Source organism: Drosophila novamexicana, unplaced genomic scaffold (genome assembly GCF_003285875.2).
Source record: "Drosophila novamexicana strain 15010-1031.04,08,12 unplaced genomic scaffold, DnovRS2.1 tig00001395-arrow-arrow-pilon, whole genome shotgun sequence".
Taxonomy (NCBI): Eukaryota; Metazoa; Arthropoda; class Insecta; order Diptera; family Drosophilidae; genus Drosophila; species Drosophila novamexicana.
The window spans coordinates 162,050-179,568 of record NW_020824854.1 but is presented as its reverse complement, the minus strand read 5'-3'; the positions used below and the strand labels follow the sequence as shown (position 1 = coordinate 179,568).

Here is a 17,519-nt window from a genome sequence, read left to right as displayed (position 1 = left end):
AAATACAGTATTAAACGTCATTAAATTAAATGTAAAGCAATTCTCTTTGCCTTCAACAGCCTTGCCCCAGATGCCCAGCGTTAGCTTAAGCCTATAACTGATTGGGAATTATAAGCGATTGATTGGGAATTATATACTTTGCTACCTTATTGGTTTGCCCAATCACACGTTCGAGTTAATATTGGTCTCGGGTACTTAAAAATTTAGTGCTCGAAATGTATTCATCCAAATTTCTAATTTAGTTTCAATACAGTTTCCAAAAACTCTCTTTAAAATTTGACTGAAAAGTCACAGCTAAGAATGAGGCAATTTTTCCCAACTCCGACCCTTTACAGTATGTGTTCTTGATTAGCATCAATATTTGCTTTTTTAATAGTATATACCGATGTATTAAGATATTGGAATTAGTTTTTTTTATTTCACAAAGGTCCATCGATATCGATTTGCAGTTCCATCTTGCGTGCCTCGCACACGTCTGGAGCTTAGGAACAAATTGTGTATCCTAGACGTTCTTATATCGTTCTGAGGCTGAGAACACTACAAAAATGTTTGCTGTGAAATTGGGTTTGAACTTGCATGACTACAGTTCTTGGTTCAAACCTTGATGCGTCACCGACATTTTATTGGTTTCTTTTCAAATGTTTTTTTAATGAACCAGGCTTCAAATCAATTCAATTTAAGTAGGTTTTAGGTTTGGTAAGGGTTCAATTTCTCTATAGATATCTTTTCATACTGCAAATGCTTGCGTTTTAGCCGCCTAATGGAAAAGCCAAGAGGAAGAAAATTTGAATACGACTTTGGCAAATGTTTCAAATTGCTTCTAAATGACTTTTTATAAAGTCGATTGCCAGAAAGTATTGTTGTCTGCCGAGCTCATTAGGCTTATTTGCCGCAATCAGCGCTAATCGATGGGCCTGCCACATGGACACCAAAGAAATGGAAAATAAAAAAACCAAAAAAAAAAGTAATAAAAAGCTCCAAAATGTTGCAGTAAATACAATGGAAGTGCATTTAAATGGCAATAAATCTAAATTAACAAAAAGTGACAATAAAAAACAAATATGCAAAAAATTGCCGCTTTGCCAGACGGGCAAATGACCCAGAAAAGAAAAAAAAACACAAAAAATAAATAAGAAATAAGAAATAAAAGAAATGAAATACAATAAAATCAAATGAAAAGTGAAATACAGTTTAAAGAGAGCGCACACACAGATGCAAAGAGCAAAAAAACAAACATGGCGACTGTCAATATGTGCAAATGAAATGCACTGAAAAAAAGAGTGTGAAAAGGCAACGGTTCTTGACGAACGAAGGGGGGAGGGGGGGGGGGGGGGGTTTAGCTAGCTGTTAACCTTGAGCCGGCGACTGATTACAAAATTGCAGCGATAACTGCCAGTGACCCCAGCGGCAATGGGAAGAGCAGTAGCAGCAAATAAGTGAGAACAGCTTGGAGAGAGAGCGAGTGTGCGAGAGAGAGCGAGCGAGAGAGAGAGTGGGAACACTGCGTGTGGCTGTGATAAGTCAGCGCAAAACGTCATCGCCGCATTTCCTGGCCCCGCCAGATGTTGTCACTCTGTTCCAGGCGAAGTCGAAGCAAATAGAAACATTTTGTGCTTTACGATTTCATCTGAAATTTAACAAAATTTGTTTGCTTTGCGCAATTTTTGTGACACTTCCTTTTCACATTTAGTTTTAAGGATTTTTTATGTTTTGACATGTGGCATAAAAGAACGAAATATCGATTTCCGCTCAAAATTTGCAAATTTGTAGCTAAAAGAATTCTTCAGATAACGAACTGTTCCCAAGAACTGGCATGTATTTTAAATAATGATAAATATATTTAATTTGTTAGATTGTCATTAAGATTTATTCATTTTTATTTATATTCATTTTATTTCAGCTCGAAACTTGGACATATCTTCAGAAATTAATTAAAATAAAACATTAAAACACATATTAATATTTGTTATTTATTTTAATTTCTATTTGGTTTATTTATTTTTTTTCTTTTTATTTTATTTTTATGTTTTATATATTTTTAATGTTTATTTCTCATATATTTTTTTTTTTTTTTAGCCTATTGTGAACTGTTTTTAAAAAATGTATTGTTTTAAAAATCTTTTTGAGTTCGGATTTAGATTTGTTTAATGTTACTTATGTTATTTATATTTATTTTCCATTTCATCTTTCAACTGTTGCGCTTATTTTTGCATTTCCATTAATAGCTGAGCTTCTTATGGTTTCAGCGCTTACCCACACTACTTGAAACAGTCCTCCAACGTTTTAGCACATTGTTACATACCATTATAAACTACACTGCGCACAATTTCTGGGTCAGGGCTGGGAATGTCAACAACATGTTTCGATTTAACGCCCGCATGTTCTTACCAAATTCTGCGCTACGTATTTTTAATTGTTTTGCGACATTGTTCACGCCTGCTCTAGACCGCCCAGTCACCGCCCCAACCACCCCCTCCCTCCACACTTCTCAACGGCCCTTACATAAAGTTGTGGCTGTTGTGACGCAGTCGCTTGCATTGTTTTTCATAAGCTCTGCGCAAATATCAATTGCATACAATATTTCTATTATTTATAGAGACAACAAACCTCCCTCCTCCCTCACCCCACCCCCTCTCAACGACCACGCCCACAACAGACTCAGCAATATGCATATTATTTGCATAGATAATTTGTTTACCTCGCCCGAAAAATCTCAAATTTCCCAGCTGCGAAATATTCGCCGCATGCCATTAACCCATTTATATATATATATGTATATGTATATATAGAGAGAGAATAGAACAGAACTGCGAGATATCTAATCGTTAATTGGCACACTAACCCCAAACAAATGGGCAATGGGCGGGCGTTTGCCATTGGCCCCATTTGTCTGACTGATAAAAATAGTTTATCAAGGTTGTTTGCCAAAAAAAAAAACAACAACAACAATTATAAAGTAAAAAAAAGAGAAGCTAGCAGGCAAAAAACGAAAGCGAAATCGAAAGCATGTGGGTGCCCCATACAATGGACGTATACAAACCGAACCGAACCTAACCGAGAACCATAAAAATGAGGGAGTCGCTAGTCGAAGTAGAAATACTCTTATAATAAAAGATGCCAAAGTAGAGAGCTTCTTTCGTTGCAGAATCTCGAGTACACTTTTTATCCATATATCAATACATAGAGATAGATAGATGTATAACTATTCTTTTAATAAATATATACAAGATGATAATCTTAGCGGTATCGTTCGAAGCACAAACTCGATCCTTTCTTCGATAAACCCCAACGCGATCTCCTTTCATTTGTTTAGATATATCGATACATATCGATATATCGATTTTATGCACATATTGCAATAAGCTATGACTATTATTTGTTATTATATCTTAGTAATTCCATCGACGTATCGATATATAGCGTACTTTACTATTGAATATATTTATAGCCTCCCTGTCAATGTTATTGATGATACAACACGTCCCATTACAATGATAAACAGATTTATATGATTGATTTTCCGCAATTTCATTTGAGAACTTTCATTCCCAACAGAACTATATTCATATATTATACATCATATAGTATTTAGAAGAAAGTCAAAATAAATTGTGAAAACAATATGTTTTTACTATGAAAACTCATCATAGCTATGTGATACAACGATTCGACCCATTCGGCTTCTATATATATCAGTATATAGGGTATATATAACATTTGCATCAAAATATATATAGATATATATTAGAGTTTGGAAAAGCCTTAATTAACTCCCACATAAACCTAGCCGCAATTCTCGCCCGCCATGTGTCACATAACTCCCGACAAGTCCATAATGCCCCTCGACAAAGGGCATACAAAAACACCAAAAGCAACACCGAAACCGCAACAGTAAGACTAATTGAAAACGACCTTGAGATAATGGCCTCATTTATGCAGATATTTGTGTATTCGTGTATGTTTGAGTGAAATTCTTGAGGCTCCACGTTTGCTTAGCTGCCAAATGAACCAGGAACCGGGTGTACAACAATTGGAATTAGCTATTCAAATGTTAACAATAGACACAACAATTGAATAACAACAACAAAATAGGCCAAACCTTATGTATACAAAGGAATATGTTTACAGTTTCATTTATCAAATGCTTAGCGGAAATAAATATGCTTAGTTATGATAGTGTGTGCATAGAGGGAATCATAAGAATTAAGATTTGATCTAAATGTTTAAGATACTTAGATACAACTACAAGATACTTGGGAAGGAAGTGCAATTTTTGTTGGGAATTCTCGCAAAATCTGTTGGAATTTTGATGGAACGTTTTTTGATAAACATAAAAATAATAATTCCTATAACCTTCCCTAAAAAAAGAAAAAATCATTCTAAAAATCTAACACATAAAACTATGTTTTCACCAAATTTTATTGTCATTAATACTATTTTATTCCTTAATTTTATAACAATTTTGAACTTTTATATTATTTCTTTTTAGCCTCCAAATACTCAATGAAAGAATTTCTGCACGTTTTCTGTATCTGGACAAATTGTACGAGAAAAAAAGATTCTGAAATAATAAAAATAAACAAAAAACTTTAAAATATTAAACATATGTTATATATAATATTTCAGAGTTTTGTTCTTTTTTTTTTAACATTTCAGAATTATTTTGTATTATTTTTGTGTTTTGTATACATAATATTTAATATTTCAGAATCTATCTTTTTCTCGTACATTTTAAAAAAAAATATACAATAATATATTATAATAATTACAATATTGCAAACTTCGTCAAAACTTTTATTTGAACTCTGGTCTTATTTAATTTTGATCTCTAAATTCTTTAAAAAACAATTTCCGTTCCATTTCTTTTTTCAGAGAATTTGAATTAAAAATATATTAATCTAATAAAAAGCACATATTTATTGAGTCATAAAGAAGTCTCACTTAACTCTTGTCAGTAAAAAGAGTAAAAGCAAAGAGAATGAGACGATAATCAAATTCTGTGCAACCAGTTTTCAATTTTCGATAATAAAAATCGATACAAAAGCTAAATAAGTAAAAATTGCGCGTGCAATTTGTGAACTCGCACAGAATTGAGACTAATAAATCAGCATTGACAAACGGGCATCATAAAAATTCAATCAACAATTTCTGAAATACAGATATTCAACAATATGCAGCAAGTTCAACAACATCGCAATGCCAAATTCCATGGAATATCTAAACAGCTGACGGATTCTCATGCGTCACATGACAAACAAACAGAAATAAAAAAAAATTGAAGCGCTGCACATTGAACTCAAATTTCGCATAGACATTAAAAAAGGTTATATAAAAACCAAAATATTCTGAAAATAATTAAACGATGACGACGATAATAAAACAAGACCAAATAAGCAGCTTAGGCAAGGAAATAGGAAAAGAATATAAATGCCGCGCCAGTTCCAAGTATGATGCTAGTGAATACCCTAAATGATATACTCTACATATGAATATCCTATTTATCCCTAAATATTCTCTATAGCACGCATTTTGAATTTAATACTTTATGGATACTATGTATGTTCCTCAAATGCCCGGTCATCGGTCATCCTATACCCTAGGTCCTGGATGCCCTATGTCCTTAAACCATATACCTTATGCCTTGAATACCCTTATGACATATACCCTATATACCCTGTGCGAAATAATATCGAGGTTTTAAGGTTCTATACCTTATGCCATGTATCCTATTTGAAGGATTATAGCCTAAGCCCCATACCTTGTGCTACACACCCTGTCGTATACCCTATGCACCAGACAGCTAACGTCCTAAGCCTTATGCCATAAACCCAATGGCCTATGCCAGGATACCCTATGTCGTAAACCTTGTACCCAATACCCAATGCTCTATAAGCTATTCCCTGGATACCATATACCATTGCCCTATGACCTGGATACTCTGGACGGAGGTTATGGCTTCTTTTAACCACGCCCCAATGTCCTATACTCCATAACCCAAACTCATATACCCCAAATATCTTATGCTCCAGCTACAGCTTAAACTCTATATTTATATAAGCTATTTCATACGTCCTTGACCCGATACATTTTACTTTCCACCTATTCCTGCTTTTTCCTATATCTCACATTTTTCACCTATCCCTACATACATACATCCCATATCCTGTATCATTAATCCTTCTTCCCTTTGATCTTATAGCATATCCCAAGTACTACACAACATTCTACATCCATCAACAATTAAGCTCAGGCTTTGGCGAAATACCCCAGCAAATGCTGGCAAAGATATAGGGTATTTACCAGGCATTTGTGTTTATGGGTCAATGTGCTACTTGAGGCTGACTTGAGTATTTAGCCACATAATAAAATAAAGAAAAAAATATATAAAAAAAATATGTGTTCGATCGTCGAGCGTTGACACCTTCGCCGAAGCAGACAAGTTTCTAAACAATACATAACCTCACACAGTTCATTCACAGCCGGATAACAGATGCGAACCGGGCCCGATTAGGCAGATAAGGGCTTCAAAGATATGCCCCAGAGTCCAAAGAAACGGTGTCGCAATGACAGAACACAAAAGTGAAAAGCAAGAACAGCAACAACGGCAACAACGGCAACGCGCCCAAACGAATTGTTTGTTTACCCAAAAATTAGGGTCAGGGCTAGAGGCAATGACGACAGAGGCAGGCAGACGGGCCAGAGGGACGCCAGAGACGGATAATATTTGGTTGCTTTCTTATCCGCCGTCTGGAGCTTGCCATTGTCTATGTGTGTGTGTGTGTGTGTGTGTTTGTGTGTCACGCGAAAGCGAAAATATTTTGTGAATACAGATTGAGATATTCAACTGGCAAACTCTTGTCCACAGCCCCCACACACCCCCGCTGTGCAGTTAGCCAGCGCACTCACAAAGTCTGTTCATGACTCTCATTCTAATTTCATTTAAATATTGCCCCCAAGCTCAAATACGCTCGCCCCCTCTCGTTCGCACTCGCTACCCTCCGCAAACTCGTTCGCACTCTTTTTGTAGCTGTCTCTGTCTTGCGCCAGACATACATTTGCTACAGCCGAAACTCACCAAAAAAAAAATACATATATAAATATGCAGCCCGCCGGCCATTTTGTATTTTTTTTTCGGCAATTTCATTTTTGCCATTGTTCTGCTGTTGTTGTTGTTGCTGCTGTTGTTGTTGTTGCTGCTGCTGCTGCTGTTGACGTGCTGTCTGCTGCCTCTCGCGCCTTCGCTTTGACGCCCCCATCGTCAGATTGCACGCCCCCTGCCAGCCTGCCCGCCTGCCTGCCTGTCTGCCCACACACCCAGCAAAGTTGATCAAGTCGAATTCGAATGTCGTCGTCGCCATCGACTTTTTCTTGTTCTTATTGTTGTTCGCTGAAGCACAAAAACGTGTCGTTGTCAATTTGGTTGTTGTTGTTTTTGTTTTTGTTGTCACTTTCGTGTTTGATTCGCGCGCATATTTGTAATTCTCTTCTGCTTTTTCAGTCTTCAGCATTTTATTTATTGTTTTACAATATTTTTTGTGTTTAAGTTGATTTTGTTTTTGTGGTTTTATTAACAAAATTGGCTTAGCACTTTGTATTTTATTTTGAAAACATTTTTGGAAAATAAAAATAGTTCTTGATAATTAATTATCAATTCTTTTCTATCTTTCACATCGGTCCTGTGGCGCAATGGATAACGCGTCTGACTACGGATCAGAAGATTCCAGGTTCGACTCCTGGCAGGATCGTACAATTTTTGTTACTACTTATTTTTTTTTTTTGTGGAAAACAAAATTACTGTTTAGAGACTTGACAAATATATATATGTCGGAGTGTGAGTATTATTCTCCATTATATAAAGCATCAGAGCGCAGCGAGTTCCGATGTGTACGCTAGGCGTTCTTCCTTTTCCCTTCGTATCCCATCGAACATATACATATATAAAATATAAAAAAATTTGACATTAAAAGTCGATTTGGTTCCCTATACTTCTAGACTTTCAGTTTAAAAAACATATGATTATTACATTTACTTATTAATCAATTATTTTTTTTAGTTTAGTTTAGAAATTCGTATAAATTTCAACTGTTATTTTAAATGTTACTGCAAAATCACGTAATTAAAGCAAAAATATACTTTTAGGGACAAATTAGAAGTTAAAAATGAATTGTCAACATTTATAAGTTAAACAAAAATATAAGAACGCAAAAAGTTTGCTTTCGCCCAACGTGGGGCTCGAACCCACGACCCTGAGATTAAGAGTCTCATGCTCTACCGACTGAGCTAGCCGGGCACTTGACTATTCGATAGCCAAAACGTAATTTGTGCGCAGTTCGAAAACTATTTACACAAACCAAGAAATAGAGAAAAGAATATAGCAAATAATTTCGGCAGAAGGGAAACTGCTCGAAACAACTGAGTAAACAGCTGAGAAATCGAAATAAAAATAAATAAAAAAGCACCCACGCGACTGCTTAAGGGGCAGTTCAATTCAGGCCACATTGCGTATGCGTAATTTAGTGTACTATAATGTGTGTGTGTGGTCTTTTTTTTCAGGTCAAACTAATTAGCAGCACAACAATTGATTTCACGTCGCTGATTACCTGACTGCCAGCCCCCTGCCCTCCAACCCACCCCTCACTATCGCTTGATTAGCGAAATGTAGCCCCCCATTGTGTAGTCAGTTATCTACAAGTGCCTGATAATCACAACTAACACCAATCTACAAGTTTGCCCCCCTGCTCAACCACTTCATCCCTTGTCGCAATGCATTACATTGTAGTTGCATTTCAATTGCACTGTTCCCATATGCTTTAATCAGTTTTGCCTGGTTTTATAATTTCATTGTGCATTTCATGCATACAAACACGCGTCTGCCGCCATTCATTGTTCGCCTCTCGCTCGCACGCCCGCTATTCGCAAAGAAACTACAAAGCAGAAACAGCAACAACAACAACAACAGCAACGGCAGCGACAACAACAACTATTCATAGATTTCTATTTCATTTCACCCTGACCCACCGCAATAGTTTTCATGTGTACCCCTTTTCTCAGTTGACGCCGCCGCCGACGGCGACAGCGACGCCGACTTCGGCCACTAAAACAACAAGAAGAAGAACAACAACAGCAAATGCCAACTATTTATGGCGAATTTTATTTTTGTTGCGGCTTTCTTTCGCTATTTTTTGTGAGTTTTTGTGTATGTGTGCCTGTGTGTGTGTAGTTGTATTGTCTGTGCTTGTATTTTGCTGCTCTTCATTTAGTTTATTACTACACATTGGCTTAACTGTTTTTTACAGGGCATTCATGAAAATATCATTAGATTTGCGGTTTAATTATATTTTATTTGTCAATAAGTTGTGATTACTTATTTATGTTTAATTTTTAATCTTAATGAATGACAAATTCATCTGCAATTTTTAAATGTTATATTAAGCATTGGCTTCTTATTTATTTATTTATTTTTTTTTTTAATTTAATTTAAATTTAAATTTAATTTTTTTTTTATATATTATTTTTTTGACAAATGAAACGTTTTTTATGACACATTAATCAGCAGTTGATTTAGTTTATTATCAGGGTTAACTAAAGTCTTCGTTGTATTAATATATTTAATTTTTTAATAATATTTGTTTATATATTTATATTTATTTTTAAGGAAAAAAAAAGTTTTTTATGAATATGCAGTTAGTGCAGTCGATTATCAGGCTTGGGCTTGAGTTTTTACAGGGTGAAAAAAATTATTATTATATTTTATATATATATTTTTTTTGAAAAATATATTTTGATTAATTTTGTATTATTTTATTTTATTAAAAATAATCTTTTGCCGTTTGCGTGCATTTCGTTTTTTGTAAGGCATTGCCGTGAGTTCTCACAGGGTATTAAGGAAACTATCATTATTATTTCTTATTATTAAGATACTTTTAAATTTTCTGTGCCAATAAAATTTGTATTATTGATTTATTTTTATTTATTATTTTTAAGCGAAGAGTTTATAGGTTTTTTTTTTTGTTTGTTTACTTTCGAACTTGATTAATTTACAGGGTATTTAGGTTGCGGCGCAGCCATTTAATAAAAGTAGTTTCCTACTATTTTTTTATTTTTGGCAAATAATTTCTGTCTGCGGTTCATTGAGTTTCAGTTGCGATAAAGCGACGCCGGCGCCGCTTGCCACGCACTTTTTTTACGCAAACAATACACACACACACACACACACACACACACACACACACAAAGCCACACGCACAGAACAACAGCATTTACAACAATAACACGGCTTCGCATGTGCTAAAATTTTATGCAGACAGCTGCGTGTGTATTGCGTGTCGGTGTGCGTGTGTGTGTGTGTGTACGCTGCGTATGACGACGTGTGACTCATAACGCATACGCCGCATTGTCTGCGACGCACACACACACACTCACACACGCACGTAATGGACGACAATCAATGAATTTGCCTAGCATAAAGCGTATCGCATTGCAAACCAAACAAAAGTGCGTAAAATATACGAGCATGTGTTTTTATACCCTGAACCCATTAAAAATGGGTATAAGGGTATATAGTATTTGTGCAAAATCCAAATGTATGTAACAGGCAGAAGGAAGCATCTCCGACCCCATAAAGTATATATATTCTTGATCTGCACCAATAACCAAGTCGATCTAGCCGTGTCCATCTGTCTGTCCGTCCGTCCTAGAGAAATTTTAGATGCAGGTGCTCCTAGTTCCCGCGCAGATCGAGTTTGTTTCCGATAATCGATAACTTACTCCGTTTCCAAGCAATCGATAAAAATCGATATCGATATCCTGTTTTTTGGGTAATTTTGGTAAATAATAAGAGCTAGAGTCACCAAACTTAACATATAGCTTCTAAAATAGAATATATATATGCATTTGATGTTGGAAGAAGAGGGTTCAGGGTATCCCCTAGTCGGGATCTCCCGACTAGAACCTCTTGTTTTATTTTTTATTTTAAGGCCAGACAACCTTAAAAAACGATTAAAAGTCAAGTAAGATAACAAGATAGAAAGTTTTGAAGTTTGAATACCCTTGTAGACATTCAAGAATGTATCTATATGTTAGCCGGAGTTTAAATACCCTTGCAGGCACGTGATAAAAAACGCGAAGCCCAAATACGCTTAAATGCTTAAATGCGTTCTCTGGAAAAAAGTAAACGCTGAATAAATTCTAAAGAAATGCAATTTATCAAAAAAAAAAAACACATTTAAATGTAAAATCAATCGAAAGGACAAACATGGATAAAATCAAGTCTGGCAAAAGTTGAATTTTTGCCATATTTATAGAAGCGCAAACTCTACAAATAAATGTGCTTTTAATTAATTTTATATTTACATACATTTCATTTAAATGCAACTTTTACAGCCACCGTCTCAGGTCTGCCAACAAATGTAAATAGCTTTTGGCGTAAATGCAACCAAACAAATTATATATATATTTGTGGAATAAATAACTGTGTAGCATATGCAAATTTATATAAGTATAAATATATCTGTGAAATAAATTCCTGTGTAACATTACATACATATCTATCAACATATAAATAAATGCTTGTGCGGAACAAACAACTATGCAATATAAATATATTCATATATATATACATATACAGCATTATATATATACATATGTGCAACATATATGTTACATGTGTAACATATATACAGAATCTGTTATCAAAATATATATACAATGTTAAGTATAGTTATTTATCTGTAGAATTAATAATATATACATAATATACAAAAGCATATGTGTACTCAATTCATGTAAAGTCCTGCGTAACATACACACAGAATCTGTGGAATATATAGCTATATATACTTCTGTGGAATATATGTCTAAGTTACATATACATATAAACACAGAGCAAATACCTAAGTGACCTGTGCATACATAGATACATCCGTGAAATATATGCCTGTGCCACATGTGCATATAGAATATACAGGTACATATTCTACAGATTTATATATATATATATATATATATATATATATATATATATATATATATATATATATATATATATATATATTTATATATATATATATTTATATATATATATATATATATATATATTCCACAGGGATAAATATCTACATGTAACACATTTATGTACATACCTTTTTTGTTTATATAAACAAATTTATTTGCTATACTTTTATTTTGTTTTTTTTTTTTTTTTTTGGCTTTTTCAAGCTCCCGCGCCAGATTATTCATTTCACATTTCATTTATATATTTTCATTTTTTGTTGTATTTTTCGTGTGCCTTTGTTCTGACATTTTGTGTGTGTGCGTGTGTGTGTGTGTGTGTTGTGATTTGAAATGCTTTGTTCGAATTTCGCACACATTATACCTGTGCATATGTGTATCTGTATCTGTAGCTGTAGCTGTATCTGTATCTGTGAGTACGTATCTGTTAGGCACACATGCAGTTTGCTTTTTATTGCTGTTGTTTTTTTTTTTTGTGCGTTTTGCTTATTTTTTTGGTTTTTTGTCCATTTTAGGTACATATTATCAGAATTTACTGCGTCTTAGGTTCATTGTTTTTTGAACGCCGAAAAAACAAAATGCAAAAAAAAGCACCTCCAAAAAAAGTATTTGCAATATAGCCAAAATTTGTGTTTTTTCACGAGGCATATAATATAAATGATATCAAAGATTTTTGCTGTATCGAAGCGCTTGAATAAGGCACTCGAATAATATACTTATTCGAGTATATTACATATATATATTTCATTATTATATATTTCATTTTCTTCTGACTGTATCTGTTGAATTATTATAAATAATATCTTTACTCTTAGAGTTCGAGTTATAGGCACAAGAAATTGGTCGAATTTTAACTCTTAACAATTATTTGTTATACCTAATCTTCGCTCAATAGCTGTCTTCTCTTTTGTGCTCATTTTCTGGCTCCCAAGAGTTGAGCAAAAAATACTTTATTATTTCTTTCTTAAATGCATTATACAACACTTTTGTATTGTAACAGCACTTAGAACTGTCTTAACATCTTTTGCTCTCTCCCAAACTGAATGCTCTTTAAATTCTGCTCACACTCAAAAGCTGCTTGCTGCGTAAGTCAAGCACTTGCTCTCTTGAGAGAGTAAGATTGTTGAAAAATAAGAAGAAGCAGCAACTACTGCTAAATAGCCTTACAAATGCAGTGCTTTTTCTGCAGTTTTTTTAATTTGATTCAAAATATCTGTCATGTTTTCTTTCTTGTTTTCGCTTACCTACTCGACACACAAACAGTTCAAATACTTTGCGAGTGCATTGCCTCGCATTATTTAGCCATTAATCATCCATAGTACACCTATCTAAACCAGCGGCTAGGACCATAAAACATCAATCAAATATTGAGCAAATGAAAAACAAACAAATCGTCGAACCTCGCCCGGGCCCAACATCTCCTGGTTATACTTTTAATTAATGGCCTTTGTTTTGTGTATTTCTGTTTGTGCTAAAACTTTTACTATATCTATACTCACACACACATGTGAGAAAATGGGTGTATATATGTATTCATTATGGTTATATTCGCGTATATTCGAATATATATATATATATATATTCGTTGCACTCGGTTGCGCCATTTGTTGAGATAAGCGTCGACGTTTCGAGCTCTTAAATTCATTTCAATTTGAAAGCGAGAGTATACAAAGTACATAATGAATGTTTACTAAGTACGAATATGTGTGTATATATATGTAAATGTATGTGGGAACAGTCAGTGTATACGTATTTGCTACTGCAATATCTATATGCACATATACGCCGTATTACTGGGCTTCTAGTTGAAATACTTTTTCAAGCTCTTAGTCATATGGCATTACGAAGCGATTTCGCCTGCTCGCCAAATGCCTGACAGTATATGCACAGTATATTGTGTTAGTTGATTTTAGATTTATCAGGCATTGTCCCCAAAACGCAGAGCATATGATAATTATGGGCATTAGCGTACGTTGCACGCCAAGGCAATAGCCCGCTGCAAGTTGGGAAGATGGAAAAAATTCAAAAGTTTTAAAGAAATCAAATCAAAGAAAACATTAGTGAAAATTGGAATAAATAAGATCGAAAGTTAGAAAGTGGCAAATCTCTGGAAAATGTTTGCTTGTAAATAATTTTTTTATTTTTGACGGACTTCGATAAAAATGTACCCAGAACTAAATCTGATTACATTCGATAGTATTATTAACAATACTGTATTACTAACAATACTAACTCATGTAATCTGATTTGGTTCTGGGCAAATTTTTATCGAAATCCGATAGTTTTCTTGTTTGTTTTTTTTTAAATCCACCCACTCGATCGGAATATGGGTGAATTACTATCTGACTGCAAAGTCTGGCAATACGAGTACTATAATTAGATCTGATCTAACCAAAACTATTGCCGACAAATATAAAACAAGTAAAAGTAGGCAACATTTTCAGCTTCAGCAAACTAAAACTATAAATCGCAGCTCTATCTCTATCTCAATCCCATTTCGCTCTTCCTCTCTATCTCCCCCCTCTCTATCTCTCCCTCTCTCTCTCTCTCCCTCTCAGCTGTGTCACCAGCTGTAAGATGAGCTCATAATTTGTGTTATTAATGTGCCAGATGAATACCCATTCATTGATAAATATCCGCACCTAGGCAATTAGCCGAGCTGACCAAAAGACAAAAAGAGCGTGAAAAACGAAAGAAATTTCGATTTATTTTTAGTGTATGGCATTTCAACTTGTTTTTCGTGGCTTTCTGGCGGCCATTTTTGATGACGCGCGCGGCCGCCGTATGACATACTGTCAGACGAATTGCACACACAGATATACACACGCACGCACACACGCACGCACACACAGATACAGATACATATGCACAGCTGCAGATACAGCTACAAATACATGAGCACGTGTTGTTGATCGTTCGCTTTGCTGCCCGAAATTCATATTGTGTATATGTGTTAATGGGTCTCTGACCTGATTTAATAATAATAAATAACTTGACGGGCCCGTGTGTGTGTGTGCGTGCGTGTGTGTGTGCAATAAATACGAGGCAAGTAAATATAAATGTACATGAGAGCGAGCCTTATATATGCATAAACATTTTGTTGGACAAAAAAATCAACTGCATTCGACACAATTTTCGCTCAATTTAATGTTTATTCCATTATTTTTATGATTTTATAAAACGTGTTTTTAACAGGCCTTTAAAATTACAAACGATTTTTTATCGTTTCCACAAATTTGTGGTCATTTTAATGCACAACAAAGTCGCGTAGAAAGTAAGAGATTTCATTTTTAAGTATTTCTTGTTTCAATTTTCCTGCATTCCCAGGCAATTGAGATAGAACAATAGAACGATTTATGCCTTTCCCAAATTATTTAGTTTCCTTTCCATTTTATATCAAAGTGAAAACTATTCCATTTTCAAGTATTTCGTGTTTCATTTTTCCTGCATTCCCAGGCAATTCAGATAGAATAATGGAACTTCCATTTTTATATCAAAGTGAAAACTATTCCATTTTCAAGTGTTTCTCGTTTCAATTTCAATGCGTTCCCTATTAAGAAAATGTATAATACATTTGACAGATCTTCCCTATCAAGAAAACGTATATTAAATAAAACTTATTTTATTTTCTTCATGTTCTTCACATTTCAGCGAAGCCCGAACAAATCCTCCCAGGCTCATACTTAATATCCAATTTCCATTACACATTTCTTTTATATTTAAAGTCCACCCGTTTTTCGTTCCATTCTCACTTTATTCCAAATTAAAACATATTTAAACTTAAAGTTCACAGAAGAAAAAACGATTAAAAGAAACAGCAATTGTTTAAACTTAATCTTGGCTCATAAGAGATTTAGAGATTAAAATACATATAAAAATTAAAAAAAAAAAAAAGAATGGAAATTAAAAAGTAAGAAATATATTTCCAATAATAGACTTCAAGCGTTATAAACAATTTAAATATCAACGAAAAAATAATTTTAATTCAAAAACAGCCAAAACTTTTGGCACATTTTGAAAACAAAAGATGGAAACATATATATTAATTTTTTTTTACAATTTATGAGTTGTTTAAACAAATGAGTGGCAAGAACACATTAGATCACAGAAAATGTGCATGTTTTTAGCGAAAATATTTGAACAATTAAGAAAGCCAAAAAAGTTTTCAAATATTTATGTAGAGTATAAGCAGAGGCGGGTGCTAAACAATAAAATACAAACAAAATGCGCTGAAAATATTTCTTATCAATAAAAAAAATAAGAGAGAGCGTAAGAAATTCATAAAAAACAAATTTTTTATTCAAGGCGACCTTTTGGAGTGCAGGTATACCTATTGCTAGGGTATATTAGACAACTTTAGCATAGACGACGCTTCCGGAATGTACAAAAAAATTATTTTGTTTAATTCAAGTTAAAAAGTATGCATATTATTATTTAAAAAAAAAATCGGAATATGAAGAAAATACCTTTTATTATTTAAAAAAAAAGTTATACAGCTTTTGAGCCAAAGAACTTTTGAACTCGAAATTCCAAGTCTGAGGATTCGGTTCATGTCTCGAACCAAGGACTCAGCTTAAAGTTCGGTACATGAACCTATCTAAGAACTAAGAACATTTTATTTTATTTGAAATTTAATTTTTCTATATCTGCATACTTTTTTTTTAAGTTAGTTCACATTTAACTTTGTGTAGTTTTTTTAAGAAGTTAGCTCAAAATGGTTTCATTTAATTTCTAAGCTTTTTATATTGATACTCCTATTGTTAACTGCATTTTGCCACGCCCACCCGCTAACGCGCATATCGCAGCAGCCAAACGAAGCATAGTTCAATATACCCCACGCGCCTCTGCTAAAAATCGCGTAAGGAAAAAAAATTGCAAAAAAAAACATATGCGAAAAAAAATTATCAACAGCGTCTGTTTATATTTTGGCGTTCTCGAGCGAGCAGCGTGTCGGTGTGTGTGTGTGTGTGTGTGTGAGGGCGTGTAATAGTGTGCGCTGTGTGTGTGAGAGATGAAGCTGTATGTGTGACCTTGAAAACGGTTGCTTTGTTGTTGGCACATTTTGGAAATTATCGCGCGTGTTTCGCTGTATGCGTGTGAGTGTGTGTGTAGCTTGGCTGTGTGTGTGTGTGTCTGACTGTATTGATGAAATGAAAGTCGCTGCTGCTGCGGCTGTTGTTGTTGTTGTTGTTGTTTTTGGCGTTGACAAAATGCAGGCAGCTTAAGTTGAAATGCGCTCGCAATTATCGCCGTCCGCCATGAAATTAATTATCTTTTTACAGAGATGTACGATAAACATTTGCGCCATATAAAAAGCCAAAGTTCGCTGTATTAATTCAAGGCCAAGTGCAAAATAATATACATACATACATATATGCATGTGTGCGTGTGTGCATGTATGACAACAAGTGAGAATAAAAATACAACGCAAACAGCGAAAGCGCAACTGAAACACGTAAAACAACAACAAGAAAAAAACAAAAAGTATGCGAATAAAAAAAAAAACAAAT

General features: G+C 34.2%; 2 non-coding genes across 2 annotated transcripts; one reads left to right on the top strand and one right to left on the bottom strand.

The window, feature by feature from the left end:
• Window positions 1-7,672: 7,672 nt before the first annotated feature.
• Window positions 7,673-7,745, top strand: Trnar-acg. The gene has a single exon. It is a non-coding gene; the product is annotated as a tRNA-Arg (tRNA).
• Window positions 7,746-8,217: 472 nt separating this feature from the next.
• Window positions 8,218-8,290, bottom strand: Trnak-cuu. Its single transcript has one exon. It is a non-coding gene; the product is annotated as a tRNA-Lys (tRNA).
• Between the last annotated feature and the right edge of the window lie 9,229 nt (window positions 8,291-17,519).